This window comes from Rattus norvegicus, chromosome 7, assembly GCF_036323735.1.
Source record: "Rattus norvegicus strain BN/NHsdMcwi chromosome 7, GRCr8, whole genome shotgun sequence".
Classification (NCBI taxonomy): Eukaryota; Metazoa; Chordata; class Mammalia; order Rodentia; family Muridae; genus Rattus; species Rattus norvegicus.
This window is the reverse complement of record NC_086025.1, coordinates 95,355,525-95,376,449: the sequence shown is the minus strand read 5'-3', so window position 1 is coordinate 95,376,449 and position 20,925 is coordinate 95,355,525. Positions and strand designations below refer to the sequence as shown.

Below are 20,925 nucleotides of genomic sequence, written 5' to 3'. Positions count from 1 at the left end.
AGCGAAGACTTCCACTTCTCAGGACAATGGGCAATAGGAGTAAAGAGAATTGAGGAGGACAGCATCAGGGCCTGTAAGATACCCATGATGGTTCTTGGTAGGAAGCCAAGATTTGAATGTCTCACTGACCTCTAAGTTTGAATGATCTGTTTGGTTGAGCATGTTCATATCTTACTATTCCTTGCTATTTTTGATATCTTAGGTATTCTTTCAGAAGCTCTGATATGAGCAAGGTTGATCCTATGATCAGATGGCCTTCGATAAGATATAATATTAGAGAAATGGTGTAATAAACAATGCATCCCCACACTAGTCTGGGGGCCTTACCTTTTTTGTACTGTACCATGTGTTTCTTAAGGTATGGTTTCAGAGGAAGCCCATGAAGTTGAAAATTTCACCCATCACTAGGTGGAAGCAGTTGAGATAGTTGACTACCTTCTGTAGGGATATACTTTAAAGGAATGGGATGTGGAAAGATCGTAGCTCCATATTAGAACCCAGAATGATTCAGAGTTATAGAACCGATGCTGACTGCCATTCAATGGACAAGAGGTAGGGAGGAACAGAGCTGTTTGAGGAACTCTGTTGGGAACTGGAACAGATAAGGATGAAGGGCAGGCGAAGTGCCCTATTCTTTGGGAGAGATTGAACCCACTGAACATTTCTCTTCTTCTTCGTTTGTTTGTTATGTGTGCCTGTGCCATGGAGCACTTGTGGTCAAAGGACGACTTGAAATTCTCCCCTTCTATCATATTGGTTCTAAGGATCAAACTCAGGTCATCAGGCTTGCTGGCAAGAAGCTCCAACCTGCTGAGCCATCTTGCCAGAGTAGAGGAGCTGAGGGTGTGAATGGCACCTCTGCTCAGCCTCCAGGGAGTTTTGTAAAGTAGGAACAGAAGTGAAAAGAAGAGGGAGAAGGAAGAGAACGAAAGTTTTCTTGTTATGAAATTTGCATGAATAAAACCCCAAGTGCTGTTCTCCTAGCATCCTAAGATTGTTAATTTTTAATATTAACTTGTTTGGGCTACAGTACTAAGACCTTTAATCAAGCATTATTTCTACATTAGAAATTCCTGGAAAGGAAATTTCTAAATGATATGAACATTGACAGAAGTAGATTGAATAAAGCATATTGCTATTCATTACATAGGTAGCTTTATATTAAATCAGAAGAGAGTCTTCATAGAGAAAGAGCAGATTGATGAGAGAAGGAATTCTGTCAGTAGATGGCTTTGTACACTCTTGGCTTGCCACACTGCAGATGTCTTCTGTTGAGTAGAGTTTGGATTCACCAGTTTCAACAAGTTTTTAAAATCTCAACATGTCTTAATCTCTTTTCTCATTTGCATTTGAAAACCAGTAAAATGATTTCAGCGAGGTGTTTTTCATTAGTTTCTCATACAAGTGAAGAAAGTAAAAGGCTTCATAATAGGATTTGTATTCATGCTTCTAAATAAAGTGGTAGATAGACTATCAGTTCAGGATATCTACCCGTAACATGTCCTTGCATCCTAAGACAGGCACTGCAGAATGGAAAACCATCTCTGTCAGGAACCTAGCTTCTTTTTTTCCAAGATGAAGGCTTTATGGCCTGGTGGCCCCTGCCAGCCCTGCTCAACCCACACCCACTAGAACCAGGACCTAGCAGCTCATACTGGACACTGGCCATTCTAATAGCTATCCAGTGTCTGCTGAACCACAGGTCAGATAACCATGAAGAGGGCTTAGCTCTCCCTTCTAACTCTCATCTTCAAGCTCTAATTCTTCTGTCCATTTCCATCTCTCAGCTCACATTACTGTCCTCACCAGTAGAGCTGTTCTTTTTCATTTCAGACATACTAGTTCTATCAGAGATGAAGGATGGGCATATCTAGCCTGGTATTATGTATGTATGTATGTATGTATGTATGTATGTATTCATTTATTGATTTGTAATTCAGATTATTTATTCATTTATTTATCTGTATTTTAGATTGTTTATTCATTCATTTATATGTATTTTTAGCTCATTCATTCATTCATTTATTTATTTGTATTTTCTTTTGTGTGTACATGTAGCAGCCAGAGATTATTGTCATGTGACTTCATCAATCATTCTCCACTTATATTTTTATTTTTATCATTTTGAGACTGAGTCTCTCATTGAACCTAGAGCTCACTGATTTGACTAGGTTTGTTAACCCTTAAGTACTAAGGATCTTCCTGTTTGTACCTCCCCAGAACTGGTTTCACCAGTCTGTAGCACTGCACAGGGCTCTTTATCTGGATGCTGGCAATCTGAACTCAGGTTCTCCTGCTTCCACGGTAAGCATTCTACTGATGGAGCCTCCTCCCCAGCCCCATCCACTCATTTCCCTGCAGTACTAGGTAGGCATCAAACACTAAGCTCCTTCCTCTGTTAGTTTTCAGTGTGCTTGCATCTCACCATCCAGTTCCCATCCTTTCAGGCTCCTGTATTCTTTCCTACGTGAACTCACCAGAAGCTTTTAATTATCCTCCATTGGAATAGACTAGCTCGGCAGACATGTTTTACCTGGGGCTTCGGCATGACAGTTTGTTCCCTGTTTTTTCTCAGTCTACTTTCCACCTGCTCTCAGGGAGATCAGAGTCCAATCCCGGGCAATAAAATGATTGAGGAGCAATCTCTCTGCTCTGGGAAGGGCACTTGGTCCCAGCTTTCCCCACTCCTTTCCTTTATCTCACTGTTCTTGTTCCTTTTCTCCCTCCTTTCTTTTCAGTATAGAAGGTATCTTATTTTTAAATCAACTTTATGGAGGTATAATTGACACACAATAAACTAACATACTTGAAGTAATGATGTGATAAGTTCTTATACATGTGTGCATACACAAGCCCAGCACCCCAGTCAAGATAATGAACTTATCCATCACGCCCCAGGTATCTGCGTCTCTCTGTTATTTCTTCTGCTTTCTTCCTTACTACAGTTCAAATCTTATGTAAACACATCTATCGTCTATGAACTGTATACCATTTACAACTTCTGATATCTTTTATCACACAGTAATTTGTGTTCCAGGCTTCTTAATTTTTAATGTCAAGCATTATTTTATGGTACTACGATTTGTTGTTGTGGACGGTTGTATGGCTGCTTTGGCTTTGGGGTATCAAAAAGCAAGCTTCTGGAAGCACTTAAGTAAAGTCTTTGTATGCATGTAGCTTTTCACTTTTCTTAGGTTACTGTCTAGAAGAATGGATAGATCACATGGGAGGTGCGATAGTTTGCATCTGAAATGCCTGCCACAGAATAATATTTTGAACATGTGGTACTAGTCTAGAAGATAATGGAAACTTTTGGAGGTGATACTTAGCTGGAGGTAGTAGCTCAGTTTGTATGTGACTTTTCTATTTCTTGTCTGTCATACAGAGAACAGTCTCCTGCGCACACTCCAACCATCATGACACTCTGCATCTTCAGGGGCTCAGAATGAACAGAGCTCAGGAATGTAGACTGAGTCTTCTGAAGTGAGGAATCAAAGTAGGCTTTTCTTCCCTTAGTCGTGTATGTCAAAGGCTCTGTCCAATAAAGTTTATCCACACGGTAGTTATTATAATCAGATCCCTTCCCTCACTTCCCCTCTGCCTCAGACCCCATTATTTTTCTCCCCCCTTTCTTATTCCTCTTTTCCTTGTTCCCACTCTCTCCCTCTTTCCTTTCCTCTTCCTTCTTATTTGTCTTTTCTGTTCTTTTCTTAGATGCCAGGGTCTTCTCAGGCAAAGACATGGCTTCAGATAACCCATAGGGGCATGGTGACAGGGAGAGATAAGTTAAGATTCATACTTCCTCCCCCTTGATATGTATAGGTTGGTGGAAGTAAATTAACATGGATTCTAAATTCCTTCATTAACGGGAAAGAAATCTGCCCAAGTGGTCAAGGTGAAGAGTGGAAGAAGTAGGTGATTAGTTTGTTAGGGATGATTTCACAAAATGTGTCTCTTCTAGATTCCACTAGCCAGCGGGGTCTGCAAACACCTACGTCAGGTGGTTTTCAATTCACTTTGCTCTGATACAGATTTGAACCGTCCAGTAGGGATGGTGGTATAGAGGGTGACGTTCTGGGTTTGTTTCCTTCCTCATTTAAATGTCCCCCAAATGGTCACTTAAGTAAAGGCTTTGTTCACTTATATTTGGCTGCTTTTTAACTAAAGAGGACTGGGAAGCTTAAGTAATTCCCACAAACTTAGGGGAGGTCTAAGTTCTCAATCTCACGACCGTTCAGAACCCCTGAACAAAAAAGCATGTCTTCTTTCCCACTATAGCCTCCATCTTTAAGTGGTTTCCAGGAAACCTGGCATGAGGGGAGGTAGATTTTCTGAGACCTTTCTCGGAGGGTGAGAACCCTTTCTGTGATCTTCATTGGTACCTCCTTGCAATGCCTATAGTGTCGCGATTAGAACCTGACAACAAGCTTTCGAACAGCAAAATCTGTGGCCAAGTGAAGCCTACTCTAAGTTCCTACATCTCTGCTCATAATCCTCTGCTGATTGGATTTTGGGGGAAATTAAAAGGAAAGGAAGGAAGGAAGCCGTTGGTCTGTAGCTTGTACTATCCCAGCCAGTGTAGTAGGGATGGTTTTTTGGCAACAAAGGTATTACTGTTTCCATCTGTTATTAATGAGGACGGGGAAACTGAGATAGCTGGACTTGTTCAATACTTCACTGCAGAACTAAGGTTTGCACATGCAATTTCCCTAGTAGGTTACACTCCCTCCATAAACAGCCATGTACGGCGATGTCATTGAGTGAGGTATGATAGACCCTAGGGACCCGGTGAACAAAAAGGGGTAGCAAGGAAATAGGGTGGAATGCATTGCAGTTGGCAGTGACAATCATGGTGACCAGTTGGCTCTGAAGGGTGTTACCCCCCCAGGCTAAGAAGCATGAGCTCTTTCTTCAGGTAACAAAAGTAAAAGGAGGCTTTAAGTCAGTGAAGAACAGGATTGCACTTGCGTTTAGAAAGCCTGTCTATTAGTGATGTGGGAAGCAGAATGAAAAAGAGTCTGGAACAATTTTTCTCATGCCACAGGAAGATGAACATGACAATGAGCTAGTTAAAACAACTGGGCACTTAGGTTGATGGTGTGTGTGTGCCCACACAACAAGTCTTTATGAGGTACATAGCATTTTGTCACTTGGCCAGATGAGGAGACTGAGACACAGAGGTTAGGCAACAATTGTCTTACTCATCATAGAGTAAACCCTCAAGGGATGTGCCCCATGTACTGATTCTTAACAGTCCTCAGGTTATCCACTACAAGACTGGCAATTATGCCCACATAGTATAGTATATCCCAGATCCAAAGATGGTATTCCTAACCTCTCCATGGTATAAATTTGATTTCTCACTAAGCCCCATCACATGGTAGATGCTGGAGATGGGACAGATCTTCACGAAGGCTGGATCTCTTCTCCATTACCCCCACCCAAGTGCTCACATCCCATGGATGCTATCTCCTTAACCATCTCTAGTGACAAAGGCCTCCCTCTCCCCCAGGTACCCTGCACATCTTCTTTAATTTTGGTTTTCTGAAACAAGGTCTAGGTGTCACATCCAAGCTGATCTTGAGCTTGCAATTCTTGTGTCTTCGTCTCCCAAATGCTAGCATTACAAGTGTGTGCCCACTGTCCTTGCCTCACTGTTTTGATATAAAAATGTTTATAAAACTCTCATCCTGTTATCTTGTTAAAAATCTAAAATACAGTCATTGAGCTAGCTCCCACTCATCTCCCTTCAGGTGCTTTTAGTTCTGCTTTTCCCCCTGAAGGAACATTTTTTTTTCTGGGAGTCTTGCTGTCAGCATCTGGACAGGAAGAAAGACATTTTAAAAAGACCCTTTGTTGATCAGACTTAAAAATAATGGACTTCAAGAAATTCGACTTTACCCACAGATCCCATGCTGGGAACAGAAAGAGGCTGGAAGTCTGGGGTCAATCATAGTGATTGCTTTTATTCTGGAAAGACACTTCTCACAGTTTTGACAACTTGTCAGATCACCTGGTGGGAAAAACTGGAGCCCAGACAATATTGATGGTCAGGACCATACCTTGAACAGATCTACTTACCTATGCACCCCTCCTGCTCTCTATTTAAGCCTAAGCCTCCTGTTAGGACGCTGAAGATATATTTGGTAACCTCTTGAACTTTTTGCCCCTTTTCCCAATGTCACCATACTGCATAAGCTACCTTTTTACTATTAACTGTTTGTCTAACAGGGTTATTGAGAACTGGTAACTAAGCTGGTCTTGTTAAGGATGTCATGTCCACACTCTGGTCCTGACAACTCCTGTAACACTATTTTTCCTCTGGTAGGCTGGCAGAGCAGGGTAGCCACTCACCAACAAAACATAGTTGAAGATTGGACTTTATAGTGCCTCATGAGTCTGTACCTGCCATTTTTTTCTGTGTTTCTTCTTCTATTTTCTGGTGAGAGAAGGATGAGATACGTCTAGAGGGTCTTGCATTCTGTCATTCGTAGGAGGGTGTTTACTACTAGAAAGGGGATTTTTAAAATCATTTTTGCTGAGTCCTAGTGAGCTTGGCCCACTGTTTTTGGTATTTTCTCTGAGTCCCAAACAGTAGTTGAAGGTAAGGTTTGGAGCTCTTGTTACTATCTGGGACAAAGTTCAGCAGGGATTTTAAGGAGGGTTCTTTGCACGCAAGTAATTGCCAGCCTAGCTGGTGCTAAGTGGCTGTGTTTGAACTGCGACATTCAAACCCCAGCAACACAATTAAAGCTGCAAACGATCAGCAGAGATTAGAAGGATTCAAAGGGTAATTGCTTCAGAGCCAGTTGTATTGCTTGGAGTATCAGGGACTATGGGTGAAACAGGAATTAATTATATTGGAATACTTGTTTATTTTTATAGAGACTTTTAAAATTATTTGGAATTGGCCAAGTTGTGCCTTTTCTCTAATACTTTTGGGTTTTGTTAAGTACCGAGGCTTTGTCTGCCAACTGCAATTATTTCCATTCTTGGAAACCATGGGCACACAACCATACTCACACCATAAATCGGCGTGATAAATCCTTTTATTGCCTTTGTAATAATGATGCTGAAATTTGTAGAGTGCTCATAACATTTTCAAAATGCTCTCACATCTGTTATCTTGGTGTGTGTTTGCAGCAATCTCACGAGATGGGAGATGGCTAAGGGATAGCACATCAGACTAGAGAAGACAAAGGGATGGAAGACGAAAAGTACACAACAGGTTAGTGTCGAGCTCTTGTGACCCACAGTGCTTGCCCCTCACCCAGGATGCTTGCTCTATTGTACTGGGAAACAGCAGCTTGTTGTTGGTTAGGCAGGGCTGGGTACCACCACCACTTTGGAGGGAGAAAGTCACTGATGAGGTGTAAGCAGAAGGTGAAAGTTGGTCATGAATTGGCCATTAAACATGAAGGTGGGGAAAGTGAACCTATCAATGGCGAGGTAATGAAAGTGCCTTCAGGTGAGGCTCTTGGAATAAGCCCCAGGGAATGGACTTTGGCTTAGAATTGGTAACTTTGCCTCATTTTTTCTTTTTTTCTTTCGTGGCTTTGTATCTGTCAAGTGAGTGTGCCCCAAACACCTTAGTTTCCTTTCTGAGCCATAAGTCTATCTAATCATGACCTTAACCAGTGTTAAAATTAAGGTCAAATGAAGCATTGTACTTGAGCCAGAGAAATAGGAGACACACTGTTGACTGGCATTTTTCTGCTTGACATGTACTTGTCTGTGACATTATCCAAGGCCGGCCACTGTGGCAGCCATTTCTCACCACATTTCTCCTCTGTGCTTGTCTTAGTAAAGGTTTCTGTTGTTGTTGTAAAACACCACAATTAGGGAAGCTTATAAAATAAAATGTTTAATTTGGGGCTCACTCTTTCAGAAAGTTTATGTCCATGACCATAATTGTGGGGAGCGTGGCAGCAGGGAGCATGACCCTACATCAGTAACTGAGAGCTTAGATCTTGGACCACAAGCACAAGGCAGACAGACAGACAGACAGACAGACAGACAGACACACACACACACAGAGAAAGGGAGAGAGAGAGAGAGAGAGAGAGAGAGAGAGAGAGAGAGCATGTTTTGAAACCTGAAAGTCTTCCCCCAGTGACACACTTCTTCCATTGAGACCACACCTCCTAATCTTCATCAGTCTTACACAATTCCACCAACTGGGGACCATATATTCAAACATATGAGTCTATGAGCGCTATTGTCATTCAAGCCACTGCAATGTTCTAAGGTGTGCTTAACAAAATGTTTCTCCTGTTATGACAGAACAGGTTCATAGGATTTCAAAGTTTGGGCACAACAGACAGAGGTAGATGACTACAGGTGAACCCAAACAGCACCCACGAGATCTCTTTCCAGCTCTATGCACTACATAAAGCTCAGCTTCTGTGACAATTCTGAGCATACCATTCTGCTCCAGCATTTATTCTGAGGATGGAATTTCCATGCAATACTTTCTTCTGACTGTAAAGCCACAGCCTGTAGAAGCAAAGCTTCCAGATTTTCCAGATTACTTCGGTGTGGTTGATCGTGGAGTAATCACCCAACAGAAATCACCTTTCTGTGCCTTGTGTGGGATAAGAATGGAGAGTTAGGTTGTCTTTAAGTTGACCCACAGAAGTCAGTAAAAATCCAAAAGTGGGGAGAAAGCTTGCTGCACGAGAACCCTGGCTGTGCGAGCATGAAGACCTGTGTTTGGATCCTCAGCAGCCATGTAAAGTGCTGGGCATGGCCATGGAGACCCGGAAGTCTCATACTCTGGCAGGTAGAGACTGGAGGCTTGCTGAGGCTCGCTGGCTGCCAGCTGAGCTCCAGTTTCAGGGAGAGACCCTGTTCCAAAGGAACGAGATGGAGAGTAGGAAAGCAGTATCACCCAAATCCTCCTTTCTCTTCATGGGTTCTCACACCTGTATAGACATGTGGGCACCCACTACACACACACACACACACACACACACACACACACACACACACACACAGACACTACACACAGACATGCACACACTCTGAAGAACTCGGCAGTGTTTCTATGGATTAACAACCAACTATCTGAAAGAGAAGTTAAGAAAACAACCCAGTTTATTATAGCTAAAAGCAAATAAAATACTTGAGGCGGGATTTCATCCTATAGCCCAGGCTAGCCTCCAACTCCTGCTCTTTCTGCCACGGCTTCCCAAGTACTGGTTTTATAGAAATGGGGCCACCATGTCCAACAAGGGAAAGAATCGTAGAAGGCACTTGTCAAAGACACACAGAAGCCACGGATATGTTTTCAAAGGCTCAGCACCAGCAATTATCATAGAAATGCAAATTAAACTCACAGTGTGATATCTTCTACGTTTTAGAATTATTTCTGTTGCTAAAAAGAGGAAAGAAAACAATTGACGGGGAGGATACAGAGAAAAATAAACACACTTCTGGTGGGAATACAATTAATATACCCAATATGAAAAGCAATGGGGATTCTCCTCAAAAGTTAAAAATAGAACTATTGGGCTTGGGGGGAGGGGGCAGCTCAGTGGCAGACCACCTGTCAGTGGTGTGCAAAAAGCCATGAGGCTTGACTCCTAGAACTGAAACAAGGATTGCCTATCCAAAGCACAACCATAGCAATCCATTCGCCAGCTATGCTCATTGCAGTCATTTTCATTATAGGCCAGATATGGAATTAACCTATGTGCTCCTTCCTAGATGAATGGAAGAGGAAGCTGTGTATAAACAGAATTCTATTATCGTTCAAAAGGAGAAAATCTTTTCAATTCTCAACACCAGAGGGGAGTCTGGAGGACGTTATGCAAAGTGAATAAGCCAGGTCCAGGAAGGCCAATGTCACATGGTTTTGTTTACACACAGAACCTGGAAGAGTTGAACTCAGAAGTAGAATATAGAAAGGTGGTTATGAAGGGCTGGAGTGGGATGGTTGGGAAGTGTGATGGAGAACATTGGTCTAAGGATACACAAAAATTCAGTCAGAGAAGAGAATAAGTGCAAAGATAAAAATCTTTGCTATGGGTATGACATGAGCTTCCCTCCCCCTCTCCCTCCTTCCTTACTCCCTCCCTCCCTCTCACCATCCCTCTCTCCCTTTCTTCCTCTCTTCCTCCCTCTTTTCCTTCCTCCTCCTCCCCCTCCTCCTTCTTTGGCTTCTTTTTGGAAAACAAGGCTCTGTGTGGCCCTGGCTGCCTTGAAACCTGCCCTGTAGACCAGGCCAAGAACTTAGAGATCTGCCTGCCTCTCCCTCCTGAGGGCTGGGATTAAAGGTGTGCCAGGCAATTTTCGAAAACATTAAGAAAGTATATTGGCTCAGTCACAGAGCTCCCAGAGGTCCAGGTCAGTTGGGTTGATCCTCCTATGGGGTTCTTATTTCCCCTTCAGGACCCCAAGTCCTTCTCCCAACTCTTCCATAAGAGTCCCTGACCTTTGTCTAATGTTTAGCTGTGGGTATCTCCATGTTTCAGTCAGCTGCTAGGTAGAGCCTCCTAGAGGACAGATAAGCTAGCCTCCAGTCTGCAAGCATGACAGAGTGTCATTAATGATGCGAGGGGTTGGTGTTTGCTCATGGGATAGTTTTCAAGTTGGGCTGGCTATTGCTTGGTCATTTCTTCAGTCTGTGCTCCATCTTTGTCCTTGCATTTCTTTTAGACAGGACGAATTTTGGGTCAAAAGTTTTGTGAATGGATTGGTATCTTTATCCCTTCACCGAAAGTCCTGCCCGGCTACAGAAGGTAGCCTCTTCAGGTTCCATGACCCCATTGTTAGGCACCGTGATTAAGGTCATCCACATTGACCCTTGAGAGCCCCCCATATCAGGTCTATGTCTCTACCTAGAGATCCCCCCATGCCCCTCATTCTCTGAGCCCTCTGGGTCTCTTCGCTGACTCTTCGCATACCTGATCCTGCCCCCATTGCCTTCCCCATCCCCTCTCCCACCCACTTCTCTCCCTCCCTCTGCGTCTTATGACTATGTTGTTTCTTCTCAGTGTGATTCAAGCACGCTGCCTTGGCCCTTTCTTCCTGTTTAACTTCTTTGGGTCTGTGGGGTATATCATGGGTATTCTGTACTTTATGTGAATATGAACTATCGGTGAGTACATACCTGCACGTCCCTCTGGATCTGGGTTATCTCATTCAGGATGATATTTTCTTTTTTTCTCCATCGTTATTAAATTGGGTATTTCTTATTCACATGTCAATTGTTATCCCCTTTCCTGGTTTCCAGGTCAACATCCCCCTAACCCGTCCCTTCCCCTTCTATATGGGTGTTTCCCTCCCCATCCTCCCCCCATTACCGCCCTCCCCCCAACAATACCGTTCACTGGGGGTTCAGTCTTGGAGGATGATATTTTCTAATTCCATCCATTTATCTGCAAAGTTCATGACATCGTTGTTGGGCTTGAACAAGACACCCAGCATATACATAACAGGTGTGTATCTGAGTTTCCATGTGGACCCCCCAACAACTGGAATGAAGGTTCTCCCTAAAGCCTGACTGTGGTATCCATTATCCAATAGGGCTGCCTTATCTGGCCTCAGTGAGAGAGGATATTCTTACTCTGGAACAGACTTGATATGCCAGGGTCAGGGAATACCCAGGAAAGCCCACCCTCTCAGAGGAGGGTGAGGGAGGGTCTCTGTGAGGGATGGCCAGGTGGGGGAACAGTGTTTGATGTGTGTAAATAAATATATAAATTAATTAAAAAAGAAAGTGATTGAAAATTAATTTTTTAATGGCTAGAGAGCTGGCACAAGTGGTTCAGAGTAATTGTTGCTAATACAAAAAGTAATGGTTTGTTTCCTATCACTCACCTCACTGTGCTCAACTGTCACTTAACTCCAATTTGGAGAATCCAAACCCCTCTTCTGGCCTCCTTGGGCAGCAGACATGCATATGATCATGTCTATACACAAAGGCACAATGTGCAATTGTCTTTATATACACTGGCACAATGCTCATGCACATAAAATAAAAATAAATAATAAATCTTAAGGAAATTATGCATTTTAAGTGTGTGTGTGTGTGTGTGTGTGTGTGTGTGTGTGTTTTCAGGTGTATACTTGCCAGGTGTATAGTTTGTGCAAGGAAGTCTTTTGAGAGCTGGCTTTTGCCTTGCACCTTGCTTAAGGAAGGGGCTCCCTTGTTTCTGCTGTGTGCAGACTCCAGGCTTGATTGCCTGCAAAATTCCAGGTAATTCTCCTATCTCTGCCTCCCATGTCTCTTCAGACACTGGGATCACAGATGCATGACACTGCATCTGTCCTTGTTGTCTTTTAAATAGTTTCCTGTGATCAAAGTCAGGTGGTCAGGCTTGTGTTATCCTTTCTATAATCTTGTCAACCTGCAAAGTAGGTTTCAAATTTGTTCATCATAAAAGATAACTTAGTGGGGTAACTACATACGTTAAGTAGCTCAAAGTAGATACTTCACACTGTTTACTTATTTCAAAATATGCTATACTTTATAAACACCTATAAATTTCACTTGTCAATTAAACTCACTGAGTTGAAAGACTCAATTCATCTGTCCCCAATGTCTACCTTTAAAGGCCCTCTTAAAAAACAACCCCACCCCCAAAAAACAAAAAGGCCCACTCACTCAGTGTTTCAGGATCAGTAAGTAAATCATCTGGGTTCACATGTCCAAAAGGAGCACAGAAGTTGCCTTTATTGAGGGTAAAGAATGACATCAGTGAGCATGACTGCCGGGGTCAAATCTGGATGTGGATCCTAGATACATCACTTGTTACCTGGAAACTGTTGAGCCTCTCTGGAACCCAAGTGGCCCTAAAGGAGAATAGAGAAAGTCCTTACCTTTAACTAAAATATCCTTTGGAAAGCATCTAGTACAAGACATAGCCCAGACTTGCCAGATGATGTCCCCAGCATTCTGAGTTCCATTTTCTAATTGGTCAAGACCTTTTCCTGACCATGAACCCAAAGCTCACTTTCCCCCCTTTCTCTCTATGCTTCTCCAAGCTGCATAATCTAACCCTTCCTTAAGGACAAGTTAGTGTGCCTTGTTCATCTGCTTAGCATCTCCCCTGTATTCCTGGCATAGGGGACATTGGAGACATTGACAGCCCCCATATCTTATAAGACCAGAGACTTTGTCTTTGACAGGAGTCGTTTGTACATGAGAATGTGGTTACTGTTCACAACTGAACTTCCACACTCGGCATCAGAAAACTCAAGGCTTTTCCTCATGGAGCTTGGTTCCAGCTGCTTGCCTCCTGCCTCTAGAATGCTGTTGCTATGGCAAAGTTTGTCCTTACATTAGTTAAACCTGGTAGAATGGCTCTTCACTCATGAACATACATACATGCACTAGCATACACTTGCTTGGAATAGAGATTGAGCTCACTTTCTTTTTTTTTTTTTTTTTTTTTGGTTCTTTTTTTCGGAGCTGGGGACCGAACCCAGGGCCTTGCGCTTCCTAGGTAAGCGCTCTACCACTGAGCTAAATCCCCAGCCCCCTTGAGCTCACTTTCAGTGTGCATATTTCTGAGTGTCTGGAAGGACGCACTTCTAAGGGGGAACTACTTAATGTCAAGTACCTCTTCTGGTTGAGTAGGCATTTCCAGGTGCTCACAAACCTGAAGCCATAATTCATCTTCCCATGAGAGTCTATGCAGATTCTGAGTCTTTATGACTATGTACCTATGTTACAGTCTCACTTTCAACATTTTGCCAATCTGATGATGACATGTGTCACTATTGTTTGAATTTTTGGATTATTAGTAATGTTGGACACTTTTTTATTTGACTGTATTATGTACCTTATATATGTTTCCTATTCTGTACATTGTCTTTCAGTTGGGCTATGCTCTACTGTAGTATTAATGGAATGGTACTCTCTATGTGTATTATGAATATATAAGAACAAAAGCATACATGTGCCTATATACTCTGGATTAATTTTATCATTGTAATCTGTCGAATCTATGTACTGTATTTTCATGTGTTTATTGTATCTTTGTGGGACAGTGTCATAGTCAATAAAGTCAAATTCATCATGCTTTTATTTGTAGTTTGAACTTCTTGTTTGGTTTACACTATTGGAGACTGTGGACCTCTTAGAAGTGGGAAGCACAGGCCGATGGGAAAACCTGGATTTTAGGCAAAGGAGAATTATGGCAGGAGTTCCTTTGAAAGGATTGACTCTTCAGTTTTCACTTCAACTCATCATAGCAAAACTGCAAGAGAATGCATAAGGAGGGAGGGAGCCAATATTCTGTTTTCTTAAGTAGTAACATCTTGCATACTCACAGTATGATATGATCAAAATCAGGAGGTGTGCCTTCATTTAACCTACATAGTTTATTCAGATTATATCACTGCTTCTTGCCATCTTGGATGTCTATGTCTGTATAGTGAATTTTCTGCAGCTTGATCATTGGCATAGATTCCATCATCCACCTCTGTAATCAAATCAGAGTCATTTCATGACCACAGGCCCTGGTCCTGCCCAATTATAGCCTGTGAATTTGTTTCAAGGATCTCAACACATTGCTGCTAAAAACCAATTATATTTTTTGCGACTTTAAAACAGTATGTTTAACTTTAGTTTTTAAATATATCAACATCTTTAGTATTCATGAAATATGAGTATCAGGTTTCCTGGGGTTGCTCAAATGCCTAAATGCTGAAGAATTCTCTTCTTACAGAATGGTATAGTATTGACATAGAACCAACATATATTCCTTATATAATCTTGACATCTCTGGATGGCTTCAAATACTTAATATAATGCATATGCTATGTATTAGTATTTAAATGTGTGTCTTGGAGAATAATAGCCAATCTGTATATGAAAAAAGCAATAAAATAAGCCTCAATTAGTTGAATCTCTGAGTACTGGCAAATATTTCTGTTCTTGTGATACAGTGCCTGATACATGTAGCTTAAAGGAGGAGAGGTTTATTTTGGCTCATGGCTTAGAGAGTTGCAATCCTTTGTAGTGAGAAAAGTATGATAGATAGGGTTCCCATTTGTTACATAGCTGTTATGTTACTTAAAAACAGATGGGAAGCTGAGATACGGGGCTGGAAGTGACGCTGTCCTAGAACCCTGAAGCCCTGCTCCTCAGGTCACCTAGGTATTATGTCCAGAAGTTCCCAAAGCTTTCCTAAGCAGCTCTGCTAGCCAGAGGTCACCTGTTCAAATGCAAAAGTCAGGGAGAGGTAGTTCATATTTACACCATAACACCATGGATTTGGACATGGCCGATACAGAGGAGTGACAATACACACTGAATGCAAAGCCATATGAATGCAGCCTCTGGAATCTGGTGTGGCTGTGTTTGCAACACTGAAGGATGACCTTGAGTCACTGTTTCTAGCCTTGTTGATGAGGAAATGGGAGAGGCAGTACTTGAAATACCATGCAGCCTTGCTGAACCATTGACCAACATGCGTCTTGAGACTGATACTATAATCAAGGCTTTCTCTTCAGACGGCATCCTCATTACTCTAATTTTCCTCCATAGAAGCAGGAATAGGAATCGCTGCTGCCTTAGTCCCTCTTGCCATTTTAGCTTCTGGTGCAATCTATTTTGGCAGCTCTCTAGTTCCTTTATGTCTCCTTCCTTCAATTTCCTCCAGAGTAGGAGGAGTACCTGTCACAGAAGCTTCCTAAGTCCTTCACCGGGGCCTCACATCTCCCCATTCTTTGTGTCTCACACATTTTCTGTTTCATCTGCAGTTTTCAGGGAAGCTGCTGGCCTTGGCTGCCTGACTGGCTGGGAGAATCCTCCCTGTGCCTGTGGTGACACGCTGGGTGCCCTTTTAAGAGGACTGCCACAGAGGCGTGATGGCTTCTGAGCCAAGCATAGAAGACCAAGTGAGGAGAATCCACTGCATCCTTCCAGGGGAAGAAGCTATTCTGGGAAACAACCACTCCAGTCGTCTCATTAGCATAATCTCAGGAATTAATGGCTTGATTGATGTCCCATGTTTCCCTGCAGTTTTCTATAAATGATAACGTATTAAAACGAGATGGAGGAAAGAAAACATGACACGACATATATTATTTAGGTGTTTGCAGAGAGGCTGACACACAAACACACACAATTTATCAACAGTCATTTTTTTGCATGGTGTTCTGAGCCCACAGCCGCCAAGAAGTGGAATTAATTTCATAGCAGGTGATTCTAGACTATTTCACATGGGCCATCTGTCGCTTCTTCATTTACCTCTCTGCTGTTACAATAATTAATCATTTCAGGCACAGGCTTGGCACAGGAAGCTCTACCCTGACTGAGAGCGCTACAAGAGGGAATAGCAGTGAATTGCTTGCTTTGAAGCAGTGGGTTTCTGTGAAGCCATGATGTTCACATTTTTTCTCACTTGCTTTTGTCTCTGACACCAGTGTCTCAGAAGTTGGGGGGCAGCTTCATGGAGTATGGCTGCAATAATACTTGTTCTTTTTTGTGCAGCAGAAGAAACTGAGTTCTGGGAAATTTCATCAAATGCTTGGCTTTGCATAATTAATGTAAGAGAGTAAGGACCCAAACTTAGGTTGATCAAAGTTTCACGCCTTAGTCTTCTGGTAGGATTTGACCCTGGAGTTCCCCACAGGTTCATATTTTGAGTGTGCTTTAGTTACTCCCCCCCTGGATTTGACAAAGTACTTGGCAAAAGCAATTTAAGGAGGGAAGGTTTGTTTTAGCTTATGGTTTGAGGGTACAGACCATCTTGGCAGGAAACACATGGAGGTGTGAGGAAGATGATTACATCTATGCAGAGTAAGGAAGCAATGAGTAGTGGTGGTACTCACTTTGCTGTTTCTTCCTCTCATCAGCCCCCTTTTTGTTCATTTCAGGAGCTGAGACCATGGGATGATGCCACCCACATTCAGAGTCTACCTTTCTTGGTTAACTCTATGGTAATGGTATAGACATTTGTCTCAGGTAATTTTTAAATCCAGTTGTGATGCTTTGAATGAGAATGGCTCCAATAGGCTCATAGATTTGAGTGCTTGGTCCTGAGTTGGTGGAATTATTTGAAAGTTTAGTGATGAGGCCCTGATAGAGAAGGGGCTTTGAAGTTTCAAAAGCTCATATGATTTCCAGTTAGAGTCCCTCCCACCTCTTGCTTTACTGATCAGATATAAATTCTCAGCTACTGCTCCAGTGCCATGACACTGGCTGCCTGCTGTCATGCTCCCCACCACGATGGAACTGTATGCTCCCATAAGCTATTTCTTTTACAAGTTGCCTTGTTCATAGTACTTTGTCATAGGAATAGAAAAGTAACCAAGTCAGAAGCAAAGGTGACAGTAAAGGCTAAACATCACTGAATGCTTGGTCCCAAAGGCACAGTGCTGTTTTGAAGGCTGGGAAGCTTTTAGAATGTAGGTTTTAACAAATAGGGTGTTTTGTTCCAGTCTCACTCTTGCTCTGATTTATGCTACATAAATGGCTGCTGCCTCATATTCCCTCTGCCACAGATGAGCTATTTGCATGGCCATGCTTTTTCCATCATAAAAGATTAAAATCTCTCTGAAAACACAAGCCAACAAACTTTTCATCATTAAGGTTTTTATGCTAGACATTTTGTCTCAATAATGAAGAAAGTCACAAATGTATCCTTCCATTCCTCGATCTGAATGGTATCTGTTAGGCACATATTTTTTAACACTGCTTTAATAAGGATTCAACCTCTCCTCTAGCCTACCAAAGATAGTGGAAAAGAAAGGTGATTAGGATACAGGGGAAGTGGACCTACTTAAAAATAGTCATTTATAGGGTAATTCCAGTCTTTATTGTTCTCAGTCCAGTCCACTAGCAAACACCACACATGAATCAGCAAGGCTAGTTTAATCCAGAAGAAACCTCAAGGCTCCCCAATCAATCTGAGACCATGGAAGTGGCAAGAAACCACAGGAATCTCACAAGAAGTTCTTTGGTGAGTTTCTCTTTATGAAGTCACCATAAGCAATGTTCAGCAACACAATGTAAGGTAAACCAAAATATGCCTGTTAGTGAAGAATAATGAGGTGGAGCAAAGTGAGCCAGTGCATGAACTTCCATTGTCTGTGGAGTCATATTTATATTTGTGCCCTTTCACCTGTTTGCTATAGCAAAACATCCTTTCACCTGTGTCTGCTTCAGCAAAACATTCTTTTATGTGTCTATTTTAGCAAAACATTCTTTCACCTCTCTGCCCCAGCAAAACATCATTATAACCCGAGTCTTCAAAGAAACCAGACATTTCTACTTTAAAAGTCTTCCATTGAAGAAAATGAAATTCACTAGAAACAAGAGGAAAGCAGGGCAGATTCTACAAGTCTTTCACTTAATAGTCTAGAAGTCAAAACACTGTCATGAAGGCATGTGAGTCACTGTTCCACTGTGCCTGATGAAACAGTGGAAGGAAGAAAGGACCAGGGCAGCTTCTTGACTGAGACACATTCATCTACTAGAAGTATTCATGTATTTATTAATGATGCATACTTACAGACTGATTAATTGGCTCTTGCCAGACATAGGGCCAAGTGCCAAAGACATTATGGGGAAGTTCTTGCACTCACAGGGCACTGATGCTTTAGTGGGAAAATATGAAATGAATTGTTAAAGAGATTAAAGTTGAGATATGTGCTACATGAGAAACAAAATGAAGAGGTGGAGGAAGCTTGGTTGCTGCTGTCCCTTCTCTCTATGTATAGATACATGTGTATATGGAATAGTCCCAGAGGAGGAGGTTATGTTATAATTTGGATATAAAATGGATTCTGTAGGCTCCTGTGTTTGAATACCCTGTTCCCAACTAGTGGCATTGTTTTGGCAAGTTGTGGAAACTTTGGGGTGTGACAGGAAGTGGATCTGTGGGGGGCAGGACTCAGGGTTGGTAATCAGGCCCTAATTCCTGTCCCATCTCTGCTTCTTAGTTAGCCCAGACATGAGCAAAAATCTTCATACTCTTGACACCATGCCTTCTCTCTCATGGTGAGTTATACCCACATACCATGATCTAAAATAAATCCTTGGTTTTTAATTTGCTTTTTCTCAGTTATTTGGTTACAATAAGGAGAAAAATAACACATAGAGACTAAATCTGGCATTATACCTGCAGGATGGAGCTGAGCACGTGGCAAGTAGGAGGAAGGGAGCCCTACACAGAGAACCCTACTGTGTACGGTAAAGCTCTGGACCTTAAAGACCAGCAGGGCAGGGAAGATGAAGGTCAGTAGAACCTAATCAGGAAGGGGTGAGAAAGAAACATGAGACATTGTTCCATATTTCCCACGGGTCATGGTAGAAAGTTGACTGTGAAAAAAGAAAACCACTGAAGGAAAATCTAATAAGTGTTACAGAAATAGTGGAACCATCTGAGAGCCCTACATAGTTAGGTGACAGAGTAATTCCAACTTCAGAGGCCAGTGTTCTAAACCAGGGATCAGTAAACCATGACTGCAGGACCAATTTGGGCCTCCTTTCTTCCTTTTAAACATAGAGTGCCACTGGAAGATGTCCCTTCTGTGTCTACTTTTTTTGTCTTGTATGACTGACTACATTCCTACATAAAGAACTGGCTGCTTTTAACAGACAGTGCATGGCCTACGGGCCCCACATTTTTGCTATCTTGCCCTTTCATAAAATCTATTGTCTCCTGCACTAGTTTGTGAACCCCTGGTAGACAGGCATAGTATCCATTGGGTCTTACTGTCTCCCATGGCCAATCAGTGACTGGTATTTAGCGGAATTCAATCAGCACCTGCAAATGAACAAGGAGTAGGAGGGGTGGTACAGAGTGTAGAAGTGAACAGGCTGCAGATTGAATGGGTAGGGTCAACTGGGGACAAGAGACATAAGTAGATGTGGACAGGGTATACAGACAAAGAAAGTGACCCAGCTGGACAAGAAATCAGAGTATGCAGAAGAAGCAGGTGTCACACTGGAATTCCCTGGGACTTGATTCAGAAGAGCCTTGAACGCCACCATCATTAAATGCTCAGGACCTTTAAGTGGCTGAGTTAGCAGTCAGAGAGGCACTGAAAGAGACCTGCTTTTCCAAGATGAAGATTGTAATTGGTTATTGATGTCCTATTTGTATGCTAATGCTGCTCAATAAAACAGCGAAACCATAATTAACGTTCCAGTTTCCTTTCAGGAAAGAAAAAAAAAGATAGACGCCAATGGAAAGGTCAATAGATTTCATATAGTAAATTATTAAAGAATGGGAAACACAAGAAGTCAATTTCTGAACTATAATCTTTTCAAGTTTTATTAACTATCATCCGTTACATGTGTCGACAGCGTTTGCACTCTGCTTCTGCCATGTTCCTGTAAGCTCCAGAATTTTCGGACTGAGAGTTTGTATTGCATGGCAGAAAGCATTGTTTGTCAAAGTTCTTAGGTTTGAGAATGATGAGTGTTTCCTGTCATTGTGTCAGTTTTCAGTCTATCCGGACAGTGGTACTCTGGCAGAAGTTATGTTCAATAGAAAATGGTATGAGCCATGCTATGCTGGCAGTTATAAATAGTCTTGTAATATTGATTGTCCTCAGGTCCCTTCCCAGGCAGAATTCTCATTCCTGTTATGAAAATTCTGTCAGAGGGAAGATCTTGCTTGGGAGACCTGTGAGTGACAATGGGGTGCTCGTGATGGACTTGAGCTGTGAGAGAAGACTATGATTGAGTCCTAGTTTTCGTTCTCAGTAGCTGTTAACTTTATAGTTAGCTCTCCTGTGCCTCATTTTCCTCACATAGGAAATAAGATATCAACAGAATTTACTGTACAAAGTCCTGAAGGCTAAATAGGACAAGGTACATAAAAGGCCAAGGAGAGTGTCTAAAGATTTGGTGGGTATTGGGCATTATGATAACTTGGGAAGGAAATTTTAAAATGCTTAAGTGTGATGATTCATGTCAAGGCTGACTGTATTAAGGAATTTATCATCTTTCAATTTTCT

The 20,925-nt window shown here is 42.2% G+C and overlaps 1 long non-coding RNA gene across 4 annotated transcripts; it reads left to right on the top strand.

The window, feature by feature from the left end:
• On the top strand, window positions 1–20,100 carry LOC102547509 (uncharacterized). 4 transcript variants are annotated; one of them, XR_005487157.2, is made up of 6 exons: window positions 1–73; window positions 7,144–7,228; window positions 16,834–16,921; window positions 17,786–17,918; window positions 18,901–18,958; window positions 19,086–20,100. It is a non-coding gene; the product is annotated as an uncharacterized LOC102547509 (long non-coding RNA). The 4 variants fall into 4 exon arrangements; XR_005487158.2 differs by having other exon boundaries at window positions 3–97; XR_005487159.2 differs by lacking the exon at window positions 1–73 and adding an exon at window positions 2,174–2,304.
• Window positions 20,101–20,925: the final 825 nt, after the last annotated feature.